At 53.1% G+C, this 19,932-nt stretch overlaps 1 protein-coding gene across 12 annotated transcripts in view; it reads right to left on the bottom strand.

The window, feature by feature from the left end:
• Positions 1 to 19,932, bottom strand: part of ATP2B2 (ATPase plasma membrane Ca2+ transporting 2) — a 300,569-nt gene that overhangs the window by 166,601 nt on the left and 114,036 nt on the right. For 2 of the 12 annotated variants that reach the window (XM_019651086.1, XM_019651087.1), the window contains exon 1: positions 8,725 to 8,988. The exons of 4 other annotated variants lie outside the window; for them this stretch is intronic. The gene's annotated coding sequence lies outside the window, so the exon portion shown is untranslated. Of the gene's footprint in view, positions 1 to 8,724; positions 9,020 to 19,932 lie in introns of those variants that run through there. 6 more of the 12 variants (XM_019651088.1, XM_019651093.1, XM_019651091.1 and 3 more) reach the window with 6 other exon arrangements.

The raw sequence follows: 19,932 nt of genomic DNA, 5'->3' as shown, positions 1-19,932 counted from the left end.
CTCCCAGGTCTCTGCTCCCAAGCTCCTGCCCCAATTCACTTTGTGGCCCTGGCATGGCCTGGTGGCTGGACCAGCTGGCCAGCCAAGGCTTTTGCTCACTACAAAAAAGAGTTTTGCTGTCTCAACTCTGCAGCAGCCACTGAGATGGCACTTGGAGACCAGGAAGTGCTGGCTGGTAGGCTTACAGGGTGGATGGCAGGCTCTGCTGATCTTGGGCACAGCCCAACTCAGCCCCTTCCCCTGTACTGAGGCAGAGACATGAAGGGAGAAGGACACCACGTCTGACGAGAGCCCTGACCCAGCGGATGCTGCATCCACTGCAGCTTCTTCTAGAAACCATTCCTTCCCTGGCAAGAGCCCCCTTCTTCATAAGCATCACAGAGCCGTGGACCAACATGGGCAAAGAGGCAACATCAGGGTGGTGCCTGGACACTGGGGTCTGGTTCTAGCACTGGGGAGAGCCAGCTTTGCAACCGTGGGCAAACCAACATGCCTACTGGGCCTCAGCTGTCCCATCTGTAAAATGAGCGTGCTCTGTATTGTTACTATTTTATTGAGCCCAGTGTCTATTTTAGCTGCCATTTATTGAACTAGAAGAGGCTCATTAGTGGTTCATCAAATAATAATTGACTACACTCTTGCCAAGCACTGCCGTAAGCACTTTAATTTTATTTAATTCCCATGGCAATCCTATGAATTGGGTACTTTTGTTATCTCTATTTTACAGATGGTGGGACTAAGGCACAGAGAAGTAAGAAACTTGCACAAGGTCACACAGCAAGGAAGCGGTGAAACAGGAATTGGAATCCCAGAGTCTGAGCTTTAAACTCCTCCATATACTAGCATCTTTGTTTGTTTTGAGCTGCCAATTATTAAGTACGTACTGCAAATGGGCACTCTGCTGGGCATGTAATTCACACATAAACTTGCTGGCTTCTCACAACTGCTCTAGGAGGTGGGTGTTTTCATGCCCATTGTTTTAGAAGAGGACACAAAGGCTCCTGTGAGGTGCACAGAAATACCCAAGGTCCCACCATGACTGAACCGGGGAGGCAGCTGGGAGACCAGCCTGATGGCCTTGTTCAAAATCCTTTATATCTTAGTTACCATATTCCACGGAATCTAAGATGCATCCATTGTGAGATGTATCACTACTTTATGTATAGTTAAGACAAAGGCATGGCTGGTTCTATTATGACGTGTCACCAGTTTAACAGGCACCCCTGTTCCAGAGACATCAAAACATGCACCTGGAAATCCACACAATTCAGCTTCAATCCCAACAGCCCTCCAGGGCAGGTACTATTATTGTCCCCATTTAGCAGCGGAGGGAACCGAGGCTCAGGGATGAAGGACGCACAGCTGGCCAGCGCCCAGGCCTCAGATTTGACACTGGGCAAACTGGGCCCAGACCGGGTCCTGAACCACCATGCTACCTCACTGCTAAGTCAGCCCACATGGTTCAAGTTCCCTGCCCATGGGCACAGGTTAGAACACTGAGAAGGCTTAGCCAGCTGGTGCCCGACACCCCCTTTCCAGACAAGCTTGTGGACCTCACAATCACAGAGGCCGCAGCATACTAGGGGACACCCCCAAACAGCTTCCCAAAGATCCCCCACCTCTCCACAGCCTCGACAAACTGTGACAGCTCAGCTCCCCGTGACACCCCTGAGCCAGCTGAGTGAGGCAGGGTTTGGAGGGAGCCAGGCTGAAAGAGCTCCTCTGGATGATGCTCCCTATGGTCCCTGTAATAGGACCCTTGTGGCAGCCAGACATGGCCCAGTGGAGCAGCCAAAACCAGCATGGAGAACACCACCACTTTATGGAAAACTGCCCCTGGGTGGCATGGAAGCCCCAGAGAGACATGCTTACTTCCTTCAAAGCTATGTGGTGCTTGGACCCCAAAAGGGCAAATCCATTGACAGGTTCCTCCCACAGGTTCTTCCAACCCCCTGTTCCATTATAGCACAACTATTCAGGGTCTTTGCAAAAATTGAATCCAACCCCTTGGACCAGTATTACCCGTTCTAAGGACATAGTTAAGGAAGCCCTGTGGGGGCTTTCCCCAGAAGCAGGACAGATGCTCGATGTATTTCAAATATCTGGTAGGATCGGGGCTCCATTTGTGACAGGTTTCTATCCATCACATCACATGCACTGTCTTGTGAGGCAGGTTTCCTCAACCCTACTTTGCATGTCAGGATGCCAAGCTCAGAGAGGCAAAGCTACTGACGTAAGGTCACACAGCAGTAAACACTGGCACTTAAATTTGATTAAATTTCTGATGGCACGAGAGGAGACCACTTTAATATCAATCTCAGGACAAGCTCTGAGCCAAGTGCCTCCCCTGCATTACTTCACCAAATCCTCACACAACAAATAATAGTATAATAATAATAACACTATTATTACCCCAATTTTACAAATGAGGAAACATCTTCTGAACCTTTAACTGGACCATAACCCCAGGCTAGGCACTTTACCTGAATCCCATTTGCCTCTCACAACAACTGGGAAGGTGGGTATTAATGTTATCCCCATTTTATGGAGAAGTAAACCGAAGTTAAGTCACTAGTTCAACCACACGCAGCTATTTAATGGTAGAGTCACCTATTAGGATGTAGTTTGGAGTAAGCAATTACCTTTCTACATGTTAAATGAAAAAATGTTTACGAAGTGCTTGAGGATACCTTTTAGCTCCTAGTAATAACTGTTACGATTAGCATTTTAGAACTTGGCAATTATTTCACAAATTTGGTGTTACTGTCCCCATTCTCCAGATGAGGACACTGAGGTTCACAGAAAATAAGCGATAGGTTTAAAGGACTGTGGGTTCTCAGGCTTCTGCTGTGCAGATATCCTGGAGCCAGCAAGGTCCCCTCACACCTCCAAGCTCCTCTGCCCATCTCCAGTTCTTCTCTCTAGGTCAACACAGAGCTGGCTAGGGTTCCTGCTCCATGGGTTCCTGGCTGTGGGCAGCCCCCAGCCAGCTCCAAAAAGGTGGAAAGGAGAAAGAGCACCAGAGATCTGGGTTTAAATCCCAGCTCTGTCCCTCACTTGTGTGACTTGGGCATGTTCTTAACCTCCCTAGGCCTTGGTTTCTTTATCTGTAAAATGGGTAATAGTGAGGAAGACATAAGACACTGTACAAAGATTTACTAGCAGTAAAAACACTCAATAAATATTAGTGACTGTAGTGGGTTGAATAACGTCTCCCCCAAAATTCATGTCCACCTGGAACCTCACAATGTGCTCTTATTTGGAAATAGGGTCTTTGCAGATGTGTTGAAAAATCTCGAGTTGAAATTATCCTAGATTTAGGGTGGGCCCTACATTCAATGACTGGTGTCCTTATAAGAAAAGGAGAGGACACAGACACACACACAAGACAGTGAAGTGAAAATGGAAGCAGAGATTGGAGTGATGCAGCGACAAGCCACGGAGCGCCAAGGACGGCTGGACACCACCAGAAGCTGGGAGAGGCAGGCAGGGGACTGTCCTTCAGGGCCCCCAGAAGGAATCAGTCCTGCCAACACCTTGATTTCAGACTTCCAGCCTCCAGAGATGTGAGTGAATCAACTTGTTGTTTTCAGCCACCCAGTTTATAGTGATTTGTTATGACAACTACAGGAAACCAAGTGGCTATTACCTCTATTGCAGACTTGCAGTGTGTCGGCCCCTTCACCCTAAGGCCAGCTAGCAGGAGAGTCTGCCCTCACTGAAGACACGAGGCAGGTAGAATCACTGCCCACTCTTTCAAGGGGAATTCATGAGACCAGGAGGCTGATGCGACTTGGCCAAGGTCACCCACTAGTGACTGAGCTGGGCCCAGGACCAGCTCTCCTGACCCTCAGACCAAGGCCTTCTACCCCATACCTGGGGACCTCTGCAGCCTCAGGGACACCAGCCCCGGCCCCCACCCCCAGTCCTATCAGGCTCAGCCATCTTGCCCTCCACTCTGACCCTTCAGAGGTTTCCTGGAGTGTGTATGATGTTTCTAAGGCCTCAACACTCCCTCTATCCATTGCAAGGCTCCCAATCGGAGACCACTGTGAAGCCCTCAGCACATGGCCTGGCATCCGGTGGTTTCTCAGGAGCGTCACCTGTTGTTTATTGTTGTCACCCTATAAAGTGGGCACCCTGGGTGGCATACTCCCACTTTACAGATCAAGCACCAAGGCTTGAAGAGGAAGAGTGACTGATCAAGGGCATCCTTAAGTGGCAGAGGTAGGTGCTGAACTCACACCTTTGGATTCTCAGTCTTGACAACTTCCATCCACTGAGCCATAAATATGGGCCACTCCCTGAGCTCAGCACTTTATGTCCATTACTTGTCCCACTTGCCCCTCACAACAGCCTGAGAGGTACATACTGTTATCGCCCATTTTACAGATAGGTGAACTGAGGCTCCACTCTGCTGCTGTGAACACCAGGCCCTTGCCATCTTCTCCATCTACTACCAGTTCTTATAGACATCCGATTGACTATGTCCAGAGGAACATTCTCCCCGTGTTCTTGTCTGAGGCTCCCAGTGGGAGGGAGAAATGAAATATTGCAGGGTTACTGTTCTGGCCTTGTAGAGAGCAGGGTGAGCTGGGGTGCCCAGATTCCAGGCAGGACACTAAGCCCCACCTCCCACACTACACTGCGTGTTCCAGGTGGGGCTAGGGGCGGGAGCCTGCCCACCCTCCCAGAATGTGAGTGTGCATGTGGCACCTGGCACCTACATCCCAGACAGCTCCGCTGCAGCCCTTAAGGGCTAAGGAGGCTGGCAGGAGCCACATCCTGCACCTCAGGGTCCCCCAGCAACCCCAAACTTGACCCTGCACCTACCTATGTGCCAGCTGCTTCACACACATTTAAAATCTTCCCAACAGCCCTGCTTTAAATCTATCTTCCTTCTAAGGAAGGTAAGATTAAGGTGTACAGAAGAGGAGGCATTACCTCCATTGTATGGCTAGGAGAGGCTTCAACAGGACTTGAACCTAAGGCCCAGTGAGTCTCTGTGGAGCACCCCTCCCAGCCATGCTGCTGAGAAGATAGTCTTGTTTTGGATTTGAAGTTTGACCTGCTTCCAGAAGGGCTATGCAGGGTGACGCCAGGGCCTAGGGGTAGGATAGGGGCCTGGAGGGTTGAGGATCCGAGTTTCAGTCTCACTTTGCTACCAACTTGCCAGGCGACCTCAGTTTCCCCAGATGTGCCAGGAGTGGATGAAGAGCATAATGCCCAGGTCACTTCCAGCTCTGAGAGCTTATGAGCTTCCCCCAAGTCCACTCTGAATCACCTTGGCTCTCTGGGGGACAGAGCTATGGAGATTCAAACTGTGACAACGCAGCCCCCAGGCCCTTCTGAATCAGTAGGGGGAGCAGAAATCTGTCCCCTGCCAGGTGATTCTTTAGGTCCAGCAATGCTTGAGACCCACCAGCCTAGAGATTTCCCTTCCTTGCTTCCCCTCCTGACCTTGGCCAATCGCAGCAGCAAGATGCTCACCTGTGCTGGCCCCAGATCCTGGCACCAACCACACCTCTGTGCACAGTCCTCTACAGTGCCCAAGGTTGAGACAGGGCAGGACAGGCATGCCCTGGTCACAGATGAAAAGACTGAGGTGCAGAGAGATAAAGTGACTTGCCCAAGGTCACACAGCTGGTCAAGAGTAGAGGTTGGGCCTGGTGTGCTCATCCTTTTAAGTTGGAGTAAAAATCTGAGGAAAGCCAGGGGCCCAAACAGGCCCCTGCTGCTTCTTGCCTGGGACCTGAAAGAGGTTGGCAAGACTCTCCACTCTCCAGAGAGCACAGTGTGACCTTGGACTAGTCCATTCCCCTGGTTGGGCCTCAGTTTCCTCTTATAAATGGGCCTAGGTCGGGTAACATCAGAGTGCACACATCTGCTCTGGCTTTCTAGGTGCCATCAAGTAAAGGGGTGGCAGAGCTGTCTGGCTGCCTAAAACAGGGCCACACCTGCCTGGGGAGGGCTCTACCTTTATTCACAGGAGACCCTCTGAACCCTTTCTTTGATCCTTGCTCAAAACCCCCAAGTTCTTGGCTTGTTGATTCCCAAGATGTTGGCACCCAAAATTGGAACTAAACTCACATCAGGGGGAGGGTCTAAGAAGGCAGGCCGGGAGCCCGAGGAGCTGGCTTCCACCCCATCTCTACCATGTTCCAGCTGTGTGACCTTGGGCAAGTGTCTTCATTTCTCTGTGCAGCTTCCTCATCTGTGGCATGGGAATAACAAGGCTGTGTGAGGCCCCACTGTCGCTCTGCGTGCATAGCAATTTTCTCAGTGAATGCTTGCTGGGTTATTATTGACCCAAGTCCCCCAACCCATACTTGTGCTGGGTGGGGAGAAAGGAAAAGGGGGCAGTGGGAGAACAGCGGGAAGGGCCCAGCATTTCAGTCTCTCTAGAATGTAAGCCACAGGGAACTTTTCTGACCTTCTGTCTAGAGAGGACTTTGGGGGATGCTGGAGGCATCTGGGGACCAGCTCTCAGTGATTGCACACCCGTGTGTCAGTTTCCTGGTGCCAGAGAAGAGGGTCTGTGGGGTCCTGGTGGTCTGGGCCATGGGCAGCAGCGGTATCCGCCCCCTACTCTGTCTCCTTTCCAACATTGGGTAGCCTTCCCTGCAGAACATCAATAACTCAAGATGGCCTTGCTGAATTCAATCACAGCTCCCTAGGAATGTGGGTTGGCCCTCCCCTCAGGCTTATGTGGGCCTGCAGCAGCCACTCAGGGCCAGTGTTCCTCTGTCCTCATGGGAAGTCCCCTGAGGGGCAAGCCTCTCCCCAGTGTCCATAAGGATACCTGGGAGCTGAGGGGCAGGGTGTGCACGCGGCATCTGCAGAGGTGCTGCATCTGTGTGCCTGGGTTGTCTTTGTGTGCAACCTACATTCACCTGTGGGCGCATTCTAGCATGCCATGTGCCTGCCAATGCACAGATGGGCATGCAGCTGGTATTTGGGACCCCACATGTGTGTGCCTGTCACTTTCTCACTGGGGCCAGCCCTCACATGGGCACACGCCATATTTGTGGCTGTTGCAGCACACTATGTACAGGCCCATTCTCCCATGGGCAGCCCACTGCATTCCTATGTTAGTGCTACATGCATGTGTGGGCATGCTGCATTCACAGGTGTGTGTGTGTGTGTGTGAGTGCATGCATGTTGCATTAGTGTGCACGCTGTATTTTGCAGGTGAGCAGGTGGTATTCAGGGATGTGAGCTGTATTCCCGCGTGCTGGGGTGTATCTGTGGGCATAGGTACTGTGTATGTGTGGGTACTGTGTATGTGTGTGTATGATTGGAACATATATGATGTGCTACAATGTGCACTATATTTGTATTGTGCATCTGTGCAAATCTGTGGATGTGTATAGGCCCTGATGAGAATGGGACTAGGCATACGAAGGTAGCTAAATAATATGGGCCATCAGCATCTTTCCTGGACGCCCCCTGCAGGGTTCCCCCAGAGCCGCAGCCCCATCCCTGCCACTGACCCTTCAAGGAAGTTAACAGGCCCCTGCAGTCTGCACTTCAAGCCCCCTCCTACTGCACACGTCAAAGGAGAATTTCTCCGGATGGCGTCTGCCACTCCTGGAAATGCCCTAAACGTCAGCTCTGCTTCCTTCCAGTGATTTAGAGAGCAATGCAGACGAGGAGCGGAGCCCCTTATGCACTGGGTCAGGGGTGTGCAGCATCACACCGAGACCCTCTGCTGGCCAAGCTCGCCTGCTTACTTACCCTTCTGAAGGTCGAGCCAGGCTGGGCCTCTGCATGGGGGCCCCCGAGACCCCAGGGGTCCTTGCCTGACTGGGGCAGGCCAGCTGAAGAGACCCTTCCCCACACAATCTGGGTGAGCAGAGAACAGCGGTGGTGTGCAATGGCCACTTGGCTAGCAAGGGATGGCTGCCCACAGCAGCCCCCCTACACCTCCTGGGGAGTCCAGAGGCCCCCTGCTGGCTTTTCCCAATTCTGACCCTGCAGGGAGGAGCCCAGGTGACTGAGTGCCCAGCCAGAGGCCACCCAAGCTGGCAGAGGAACTGGGTTTCCCGGCAGAAAGTGCCAACTCCACCACCCAGCATGACTGCTGCAAAATGGCCTAGGCATCCCACTCCTGCCCGCCTCCTGGCCATCTCAGGAACCTTGTTTCTGCTACCACATGTCCGGCTGGCTGGTCTGACCCGGTGGGTCCGCAGCCCACCCCGCCAAGGGGAACCTCCGTGGGGGGTCTTCCGCTCCCTCTTTCCTGGGACCCTGGCTGGGACAGGCAGGGGGCACCCTTTGGTCCTCTGCATTTCCCAGGTCCAGCGGCTCAGAGGGAAGAGAACCTTGCCCCCCACCCCCTCCCTGCCACCGGCTTGCCGGCCCTTGCGTAATATCCATTGGGGGGCATTTGCTGTCCAGAGGCTGCCGGAATCTACCTGAGACCCCAGGCATCCGCCCGTCCGAGGCCCCCCTGCCCGTGTCCCCAGCACCCCCACCCAACACACAGACCCTCACACTAGTGTCTCCCTCAGCAGCAGCTCCCAATGCAGCCTCAGCTGCTTCCAGATAAACAAGCCCAGCTCGCACCACCCCCCCACTCCACGCTGCCACCGCCACCACCATCAGCACTGAGGAAAAGCAAATGAAATGAAACAAAATAAAATGGGTGAGGGAGAAAGGGGAGAGCGGAGTGGGGCGCTTTTTATTTTTTATTTTCTCATGCTGGGGGATGCCGGTACTTACTTGGCTACGAAAATCACCACAAATCCGGCACGGTTTCCAGGCGGGCAGCCCCGGAATCGCGGTGCGGCAGCTGGTGCCGCGGCTGAGCCCAGCCAGCGTGCCCGGTCCCTCTGCAGACTGTACCATCCTGCCCGAGCAGGTGGGGGGGGCGGGGGGCGGAGGCGCGGCGCTGGCTTCTAGGAGTGCATCGCGCCGGCAGAATGCGATCTCGGGGGACGCAGAAGCCGCCCCTGCCGCTGCGCCGCCGGAGGCTGGGGGAGGGGGCAGGAGGACCGGGGAGGGCCGAGGGGATGGCTTGTTCTGCTAGGGGGACTGGGGAGGAGAGTAGGGGGCGGGGGTTCGTGGACCGAACCACCACGGTGTTGTTTGCGGTTTTAATTCCTCCCGTGGGATCATGAGGAACTAAAGCTGGCAGAGTCCCAGGAATCTGTCCGCTCCCTCGAAGTAGGAGGGAATGTCAAGGGCATGGTGAGGGTAAGGTTGGGGCTGAGCAGGAGGGGAGGGGTCCCTCCAGTGGCGGACTGGGTGGGTGGTGATAGCAGAAAGGGGAGAAGTTTGATCAAATGACCCTAAGTCCTCCACTACTTCTTGGGGAGACTCATGTGGCTGCACAGGGCATCTGACCCCTCCCTCTTTTTGGTCAGGATACTTGGGGGGGGCAAATGTCACATGGGTGGAGGAGTGGACTTAACACAGACTAAACACATCTGTGGTAGCAGGACCAGCAGAGCAAAGCCTGCAGTGAGCGCCCTGTTGCCATCGAAACACTACCCCTGCAACCCAGCCACCTGCCTGTGTGTACCCCCACCTGCTTAAGGGCTGCATCCCTGGCAGAAGAGCCCCTCAAGGGGTGGTTTCTCTGCTGACAGGTGTCCACTAGCAGGGGATCTGCAAATGTCTTGTGCATCCACATAATCTGGGGGACACCTGTGATAAGTTGGGGAGCTGACCATACTGGAGGACTGACAATGTCCAGAGGACCCCAGGGAACCCCAATGAGGTGTCTGCAGGAATGGAATCTCCCCAGCCAGTTGCCCACTTCTTCCTGCCTCATCTCTTGCAGACCTGCTGCTTCTTTAAATCCAGGCTGGTGTGAGGACAGCCCTAGGAGCAAGGTTAGGAGGTTACAGTAGGCCAAGGGGCTTCTCTTGGGTTCTGAATCCTCCCTCCCCACTGCCATGCCCCCTCCAGGAGGGGGTGCCCTGCTTGGGAGGAGGGCACTGAAGGTGGAAGGACCTTCAGGACCAGTGCACCTGTCTCAGGGCACCTGTCAGCATGGAGAGGGTGCATGGGGGGCAGGGGTGGGAGTTGCCCCAGGAGGCAGCTCCAGATGGAAGCTGCCCCCACCCCCTGCCCACTTCTGAGCTGCCCGCCAGAGTGTCCCGAGCTGCCGCTCCATCTCTGGGCTGGCACAGAATATCAATTTGTCTCGTTAAGCTGAAAGTCTGCACTGCACCAAAATCAGAACCTGGCCGGGCAGGGGGGCCGCAGGAAGCAGAGAGATGGGAGCGCCACCAGCAGGGCCCCCGCCAGCAGGACCATGCTGATACCCCCTTACTCTTCACCCACCCCAGCCCCACCAAAGGGTCCCATTCTACCCCTGGTCCATGCAGAGTGGCCTCAATGCAGGGAGGATGCTGAGAAACTAAGGCTGCTGAGCACTGGGTGGCCCTGGGCTCCACTGGAGCAGGCAAGGCAGGTACTAGGCTGGGGCTGCAACAGAGCAGCTCAGGACACCTCTCAGAAGGGCTCTTGCCCCCCACCAACAGCCAGTGACAGGGAGCTCCAACATAGGCCACCTTCTTGGGTGTGCAGATGGGGGGACTCCACTGGTCTCCCTCCAGGCAGACTTCTAAGTCAGCCTCTATCCTAGGGTTGGGCCAGGCCAGGAGTCCCCTTTTTTCCAGGATCTAGAGGCAACCTCTGCCCCCAAACATGGGGCCAAGTAAAAGTGTTCTGAGATGGCTGAGGTGAGGGTGGGCAAAGACGGGCAGAGAGTAAAAGGCCCACTGCAGCTCATGTGTGGTCTGAGTAAATGAGTCGGTGCCAGGAATCCCACCATTACTACTGCAACATCATGGGCAAAGCACTTTCCCCAATTACAAAACAAACAGCCCCACAAGGGGCTGGTTAGGTGCCACCATTTCAACAATAACCCCTCCCATGTCCAGCATACTTTACAGTTCGCAAAGGCCACCTGCAGAGCAGTAAATCACTTGATCCTCACAACTCCTGCTGGAGCGGCTACTGCGAGAACCCAGGTTATAGCTGAGGAGACTGTGTGTGGCTCACAGGCATGTTGTGGCCAGGACAAGGCGCCTCAGCCAGGAGGGGTAAGCCAAACTCATGACCCAAGGCTGAGACTCCAAGACCGTCAGCGTGGTGTGGGCCGGCTGGGAGCCCCCACGCTCATCCACTTGGAAGTCCTGAGTCCTGCTTGCTCACTAGCCCCTGTTTGGGGCAGGCTGGGCCCTCACCAACAGACACCAAACTCTCAGGAGTTCATGAATTTTGGTTCCCAGAATCTAAGACTAGAACTGGCACCTGGCTAAGCTCCCATGTCCTTGACATTCCAGGCCTTGTGTAGTTCTGCATCTACACCCTAATTACGGGACACCCCCAACTTCTGAGGCGACCCAAATGTTGAATATCATAATTTGAAAATTTTTCCTTATGCTAGGCCCATGAACTCCTATTCAACCTCCAAAGTCCAACTCAAATGCCCCTTCCTCAGACAATCCTTCCTGATTCCACCAACAGAATTAGTTCATGCCTCCATCCTACATCTGACCACACCATATTGTGATGATTTACTCATCTGTGTCCCTCACTGGGCTATGACCACATCAGCTCTCTAGAGTCCCAGCTCTCAGCTCCCAGCATGTGTAGATTCCATAGTAAAACCTTGGATGAATCTTCTGCTGTGTAATTTTAATTCATCAAATGTCAGAACTAGAAGGACCTTCAAGGACTCCTGTCCAACTCTCCCGTTTTACAGTTGAGTAAACTGAGGCCTCAAGAAAAGAGTGGCTTGCCCAAGGTCTTCCTTGAGGGTGGGATCTGGTCATAGGCATTCGTCCCCCTGCCCTGCCCTGTTCCCTGCGCTTCCTCTTCCTACAGCAGGCATACCTGGGGCATTTGGCCTGTCCTTCCAGGATATGTCGGGAGAAGGGAGCCTGGACAGGCAGAGGTGTTGTGAAATCAGACAAACAATGCGCTATGCTGCAACTCTGGTAAGGTTGGCAATGACAGGTCAGGGTCATCCACAGGAAGGAGGGGGACAGAGGTAGGAGGTTGGCCAGGAGGCTTCTGCCCCCAGCATGCTTTGGCTTATGGTGGACATGGAGTGAGGTTCAGGGTTGGGGGAAGGCATGAGGAATAGGTCGGGGTGTGGGAGGGGAGAGCCAGTCCAGCCTGATTTTCAATGGAGTTTAGTTGGCCAGATCACATTTTCTCCCTTGGGACAGGTCCTAGGACTGGGAAGTATGAGTGGAGTGGAGAGAGTCAGTCTGCCGAGGGACTGGGGTGGGAGCATCGTGCAGTCTGATGGAAGCAATCTGAACAAAGGAGACAGATAAGGTAGGTCCACACAGGTCTGAGGGAAGCAGAATTAGAGGCATTCAGAGGCCAGCTGTGTCCTCTCTGTGAGCTGTGGGCTCTCCATCACTTCCCCTGTTGAGGGGAAGCAGGAATGAAGGCTACACCTGCCCTCCCCTTGCCCAGTTCAGGGTCTTTTGACACATGGGCAGGGATCTTGGGGCAGCTCTGGGGTTAGCTCCTGTCACAAAGAGCTGCTGGCTGGGCCACTCAAGGGACGAGACTCTATTTCCAAAGGCCGCTCACATCCCTGCCTTGTCTGACTTCAAGTCACCCTCAGAGAGACTGGGCTTCTTCCCATTTTACAGAAGAGAAAATTGAGGCCTGGAGACCTCAAGTGACTTGCTTAAGACGTACAGAGCCAGTGAGGGTGAGAGCCAAGATTCGAACCCAGATCTGTCCTATTAGAGCTCTAGATCCTTCCCTCTCTCCTTGCCTAAAGTTACCCAAGTGTGAAACGAATGTCTTTGAGAGGCCATGGAATGTACACGTGGGGGACCAGATGGCTTGGTTTGTCCCAAGTCACCCTTCCACCACCTGGGGGCCCATCTCCACTCCCACCAAGATCCAAAACTCCCTCAGCCAACCTGATCTTGGGCTGGGACTTTGTGGCCAGACAGACCTGGGTTCAAATCCTGACTCCTTCATTTACCGGCTATGTGACCTTGGGCAAATGACTCAACTTCCCTGAATCCCAGTTTTCTCATCTGCACATTGGGGACAAGAATACCTATTAGGCAGGGCTGCAAGCTAAAGGAGAAGGGCAACTACTATTAATGGAAGAAGCGCAGGGAGTGTGGGTGTAAGATTCCTCAAAAGGCCCCTGAGAAACATTGGGGAGTATGTCTCTTCTAGCCCCTCATCCCACTGGGGTAGGATGGTTCTCATATACCTCCTGTGGGGGCTGGGCAGGGCTGGTCTCTAGAGTACAGGCAGCTGACACATGAACCCAATTCCCAGCTCCTGCCCCTGGTTCTTGCTGCCTTGGCAGGGAGGGTGCAGGCCTGAGTGCTGGCTAATTCCAGCCACCATTTACATTGACAACCTACAGTGTATCTGTCTCAGAAGTGTGAGCTTTGCAAAATCCTGGGAGGTAGGTCTTATTTTTATCCCCATTTTATAGGTGAGGAAACTGAGGCATAGAGAGATGAAATGATGTTACCCAAGGTCACAGAGTGAGTAGGGAAACAGGGGTTTGAAACCAGGACTGTGTGAGGCCCCACCCCCAGCCCAGGGACCCTTATGGGAGGTGGGTGTCAACCTGAGATAGGAGAATCACACTGGACCTGAATTTCCCACAGCTATGGGCATGTCCTCTCAGCTGCACAGGTTAGAAAACCTCAGCCTGGAGGAGTGGGAGACGTGTGTGGTGATGGTTAACCTTGCTGCCCCTCTGTGAGGCCAGAGGCTGGCCAGGAACAGGTGCCAATTAGAGAGCTGGCACTTTCCCTCCAAGGAAAACACAGAGCCTGGGGAATCAAAAACTACTCTGGGAGGACTCCCTGGAGGAGGCTGCCTTTCCCAAGCCTGGGAAATACCATCTCATCCACACTACCCCTTTGAGTTAATGCCACCTTGTTAATATGAGTGTGTGCACATGTGCGCATGCACGGGTGCAAAAACACACACACACACACACACACACACACACACACACACACACACACCTTGCCTACTCCCGTCCATCAATCCATTCATCAACCTTACTTCCTCCCCTGCATCCTCCTCCTGTTTACCCACTCCCTGCACCTTAGAAACCTTTCTCAATTCCTCTAGACCCTGCTTTGGCTACCCTGTGCTCTCAGCATAAAACCCAAACTCCTTACCATGGCTTATGAGGCCCAGACCGCTCCCATTATTCTCTATCTGCTTTCCCTACATTAAGCCTCCTTTGCTCCTCAAATACACTCTTGCATTTGCAGTCCTCTGTGTCTTTGCATGCACCATCCACTCTGCTAGGGATGCCTTCCCACCCACTTCTCTGCCTTGAGAACTCCTACTCATCCTTCAAGACTCAGATCCAGCAACCCTTCCTCCATGAAGCCTTCCCTGATTTTCCCTCCATCATTCCCCCCACCCCCAAGAAGAGATTCTTGCAATTAGCCTTTTTATGTGCATCTGTCTTGTCCATCCAGCTGGGGGATTCCCTGGGGATAGGGAATGGGTCTCATTTGCCTGTTGTATCCCCAGTACTGGGCACACAGCCTTAATAAATATTGATTGAACTGATGAGTGCTGGTTTGTTGAATGAAGAAACAATTTCCTTGGTGGTTTTGAACTGGTATTTTCATCTCTCTGTGGCTCTGGAAATATTCTTTGCACCTACTTGGAGGACCTGGTTTAAGAGTTGCTATTTCCTGAGCCTGTCAATGAAATGGGGTTTCCTCTGCATGCCCAGTTTGGGGAAGAGAAAGGAAGACCCCAATTTCACATGTCCAGAGATGTCTCAACTGGGTCTAGGAGGCCTGAGCTCAAAGTTGGATTCAAGGTGAGTTGAATCCAAAGGAGGAGCCCCTGTTCCTAAATGTCCCTTCCCAGCTACCCATGGCCTGATATTTGACCATTAGTAATTCATTCATTTGCCTTATTCAATCAGCAAATATTTATTTGGTTCTCTCTGAATGTGTGGTACTGTGCTGCGGTCCCTCGTTAACATTTGCATGTGTGTGTTTTCACTCTTGCTAGAAGGCTTATGCCCTAGAGGGAGACAAGGAGGAGGAAGAAGGAAACAGGAAATGGCGAAGATGAATCCCAGCATGTTAGGAGAAGAGGGAAGGGAGCCTGCCATTTGTTGAGTGACTACTATGTACCAGGCACTTAACACATGGGCTGTCATTTACTCCTCACCACTACCCTCAGGAGAATTTGGTGTTATTTATCCTCTACTTAGAGATGAACAAGCCAGAGAGGGTGAGTGGCTGGCTCAGGGGTGCACAGCTGTGTGGCACAGGACTGGGCATTCAAACCACTGTCTGCTCCCCGGTCCAGCTGAGGAGGCTGTGGGGACCCAGCAGGGAAAGAGGGTCCCAAGAGGATGGGGGCAGAGGGTGACAACTGAGAATGCTGCAAGCTGAGAGGCCCACTCCCTGGCTGGCTGACTGGATGGCTGGACATTGCTGGGACTGGAACCAATAAGAAGTTAGGGAATGAAATGTGGCTGTCCCAGCTGCTGGCATGTCATCAGGAAGGGATGGAGTCCATAAGGGCAACATCAGCTGTCTGTGCTGAGCACTTTCCAGTGTGCTGATGCACATTTCTACGTACACACACTTAACCTGCTATGTGGAAAGGGTCACTCCCATTCTACTGATGAAGAAACTGAAGTCTGGAGATTACAGGTGACAAATCCAAGAGCACATAGCTGGAGCCAGAATTAGAACTCCGGTCTTTCCTAGAATGCTCACAAAGGTGCAGTGAGGTGTGGCTCACAAGATTTCCAAGCGACCATGGCTCTCAGAGGAACAGAAGCCCTTGCCCTGTCACTCTAGCCCCTTCCCTCGGGGATGCAAAGGGGCTCACCTGCTTCAGGCCTCAATTGCACCCAAAAGTGGCAAAGGAGTGGGGGTGGGTGCCGAGAACATAGGAGCCGGAGCCCCATGGACTAGCTGCAATCCCACTCCCCCAAGATGGGCTGCGTGACTCTGGGCAAGACCCTCAATCTCTCTGGTCTCAGGCTCCTCACCTGTAAGACAGACATTCTTCCTGCCTCTCTCCGTGCTCATTTGTTCAACAAACATCCATCGACACCTACTACTTGCGAGGTTTTGTGCTAGGTGCTGAGGATACAGTGGTCTACTCTCAAGAGGTTTTCAGACAGATGTGAAATGAAATGAACACACAAACCTATGTGAATTTACACAGGGGTGTGAGAGGGGAAATTGCAGAAGGCTTCTCCATGGGGGTAGTCACTGGGCTGGGGTCTGTAGGCTGAGTAGGAGCTAACTAGCTAAAAGGAGGACAGTGTTCCTGGCAAAGGGAATGGCATATGCAAAGGCCCTGAGGCTGGAAACAGCTTAATAATTTTTAAGGAATTGAAAGACGGCCCAAATGACTACAGGGAAAAGGGCAGAGAGGAGGAAGACAAGGGCACGAGAGGGGGTGGGGGCCTCGTGGACTGCATTAACAGATTTCTGTCCTTTCCCCAGGAATAAGTGGAACCTTAGAAGGTTTTAAGGCTTTACCAGGATAAGGCACGGAAAGCCCTTGGTGAGGGGCCTGCCAGGGTGTCCAGCATGTGGTGAAGGGAGCAGGATAGCAGCAGGGCATGGAGCCAGAGCTGGGCTGAGGGAGGACAGTGCTGGCAGAGCCTTGATGGCCTCCAAAGTCGTCCCCACGAGGCATCCCACATTCTTCCCAGAGGGAGCGCCCTTTGGGATCTGCCTGTGGAGCTGGTTTATGTGGAATTGTGGCCCATCAGTGCCAGGAGTTGCTACCATGCCCATCTGCCATTTTATAGACACCAAGCCTGAGGCTCAGACAGGGGCAGCCACCTGCCTTGGACACACTGCAGCAAAGCCAGGGCTGGAGGCAAGTGTTGGCTCTAGGGCAGTGCTTTAACCCGACACGAGAAGACCCTGTCACCCTCTGGAGCCACCTTGCCCAGAACCCATCTTCATCAGATACTACTCCAAAGAGCATCTGCATAGAGGCCAGGGCCACTCTCCAAAGGAACCCTGCATCAGCAGGGACATCCCAGGCCTGGGTGGCCCACTCTGTAGGCCCTCTGTAGACAGGACTGACCCCAAGGCTGGGGAAACTCTCTCACTACAAGGCCACAGACAGGCTGCCCTAAGGAATGCAGGGGGAGCACTGGAGTAGGAGCTGGCCAGGGTGGGACTATCTGCCGTGGGCCAGGGAGTGTCCTGCTCTCCTGAGCCCACCCTCCTCTCCTCCAGCCTCCCTGCCCTACTAACCCCACAGACTGATTTGCAACAATGAAATACAAGAAGGACATGGATGGGTCTTGGCAAACTAAAAGCAGCTTCTTGGGTATGCTATTTCTTTCTAGGGGACACAGGATAGTAGTGCAGGGGCTTGGAGATCAAAGAGATATGGGATTGAACCCCTGTTCTGCCACTTAATATTGGGTGGACTTGAGTTAATCACTTGGCCAATTTGAACCTCAGTTTCTACATCTGAAAACTGGGCATAATAATTTCTGCAATTACAAGGGGATTATGGGTCATTTTAAGCTACCATTAATTATGCCTGTAACGCATGACAGGCACAGTATTTTACATGCAGTATCTTGGTTAATTCTCTGCACAATCCTCCGAGGTAGACATTACCTCTATCTTTACTGATAAAGAAACTGAGGCTCAGAGAGGTGACGTGACTTTTACATTTGGGAGGCTCAAATGAGTAACATGTATATACGGGGCACACAGTACAATGCCCAGCGAAGTCTGGCTTACTTCTCCATCTCTGTTTTGGAGAGGTGACGATACTTTTAAGTTGTAGGAAATCTGGTTTTTTATTTCAAACAAAATGACAGAGAATGTGAAGATATCATTGGTTCCTTTTTTCATTTCTTTAACAATCATTGAGCATGGACTACATGCTCAGCAGTGTGGGGCCTGCCTCCTGGAGCAGGGCTTCGTAGGGGGATACTCAGTAGCAAAGAAGGGACGGAGGGAGGGAAGGTTTAGGGAGTCCTGTGGGGTGCCAAGTGGTGGCTCTGCCCTAGGGCTCTTGTCCTCCCCCTCCCCGTGTGGGGGTGCCTCAAACTTCTCAGGACTTCCCCCAAGGGTGGTCACCATCTCCTGTGGGGCTTGGTCAGGGCTCTCAACTGCCATCCCCACAGAGGAACCCATTCATGAACCTCTGCCTGAAAACCCACCCCCAACTCAGGTTCCAGAACTATCTTGGCTAGAGGCTGGGTGGTATACAGCTGGAGTGTAGGCTGTGTACTCACACACACTTGGGTTCAAATTCAGGCTCCACCACTCACTGGTTTTGTGACCCTGGTCAAGTCACGTCACCTCTCTGAGCCTCAGTTTCTCTATCAGTAAAGATAGAGGTAATGTCTACCTCGGAGGATTGTGCAGAGAATTAACCAAGATACTGCATGTAAAATACTGTGCCTGTCACGTGTTACAGGCATAATTAACGGTAGCTTAAAATGACCCATGATCCCCTCCCCTCTTCGCTTGCAGCAAGCAGGACCTATGCGTCCAATCCTGGTGGCTTGGTGTGGTAGTAGTCTTGCCCACTGGTGTTCCGGGGTCATTTGCACTGGCTTAGGAGAGCTGAGTGTACATATCAGCGACCTCATGTTGGTAGCTTGCAATGTGCCGGGGTGGGAGCATTTACCCCAGAGAAACTGGCCATCACTACAAAGCAGGCCCCTCCCCCCTGAGAGCTGGTCACCACACAGCCACCACCCACCCCTGGGCCCTGGCGGGAGCTCAGTGCAGCTGCCTGGAGCCCACTGCCTTTGGCGCCCAGGACGCCTCCCTGCCCTGCTTTCCCTTGGCCTGCTCCTCCATGCCTGCTGCCCCTGCACGCCCAGCGCTGGGGACCCGCTCATGAGATGTCTCTCTTATCCTCCCGCCACGGGGCTTGCCGTGGATCACCACTCTGCTCAAAGGGATTTCAGTGTCACACGAGGTAACTCTGGTGTGGCACTGCCCTAGAAAACTGTGGGCCAATTATCTTCTCTCTCCCCCTCCCCCTTTGCCTCTCTCATGGCTGAACCCGTTTTAGCTCTGCCTCCAGCCCTCCAGCCACTACCTCTTCACTCAATCTCTCATCCGGAAGGTTCCGCAGTGCCCAATGCCCGCTCCTCTGATTTTTCCACATCTACCTCTTCTCCTGGCCCCGTAAGACACACTAGCATCCAGTGTGGCCTATGGCTTTTGGAGACAGGTGGCCCCATGGTGGTCCTGCTCCCGCTCCTTTCTCCCTGTAGCCCTGGACCAGCTACTCAACCTCTCAAAGACGCCACAATAAGGACAGTGATATATATTGGGGTTCTCACTCTGTGTCAGGCACTGTGCCTGCCAACAGCTTTGCTGGCTGATCTCATTCTTATTTCCTCATCTACAGAATGGGGGCGATGAAGTGTCTCCCCCAGGGAATCGTGCGGTGATCCCCAGCCATGGCTTTTGTGAAATTGTCTCATTGATTGTAAAGCGCCTTGCTAATGCTGTTATTCTGCTTTGAAGGGCAATGCTTGTTTAGATCTACAATTTTTAGATGTGTTAAAAAAAAATAAACGCCAGAGGCATGTTATTTATAGTCAGCTCCCGTACAGGTTTTTATCATTCCTCAGCCTGTTCAGCTAAAAATAACAAATGACAAAGGTCACGTCTGCTCCTACCTATCAGAAGAATCTACAAAGAATAAGGCTTTTGATTCACTGCCCTGGTGAAGTGAGAACTCTCCTGCCTGCCATAGCCCCTGGAATTCCTCACCAGGAAGCTGGCGGGGGTGGGGGTGGGGTGGGGGTGCGGCAGTGTCTCCCTGTACAGGGGAGTCCTGGCCTCAGCCCCCTCTTCCCCCAGCCTGGGGAGGTAGCTGGTGGTGGAACAAGCATAGATGGAAGGGCAGCAATCCTGGGTCCTGGTTCCAGAGTGGGGTGTGGGCCTCAGTTTCCCCATGTTCAAAATG

Source organism: Hipposideros armiger, unplaced genomic scaffold (genome assembly GCF_001890085.2).
Source record: "Hipposideros armiger isolate ML-2016 unplaced genomic scaffold, ASM189008v1 scaffold_152, whole genome shotgun sequence".
Taxonomy (NCBI): Eukaryota; Metazoa; Chordata; class Mammalia; order Chiroptera; family Hipposideridae; genus Hipposideros; species Hipposideros armiger.
This window is presented reverse-complemented; position numbering and strand designations above follow the sequence as displayed.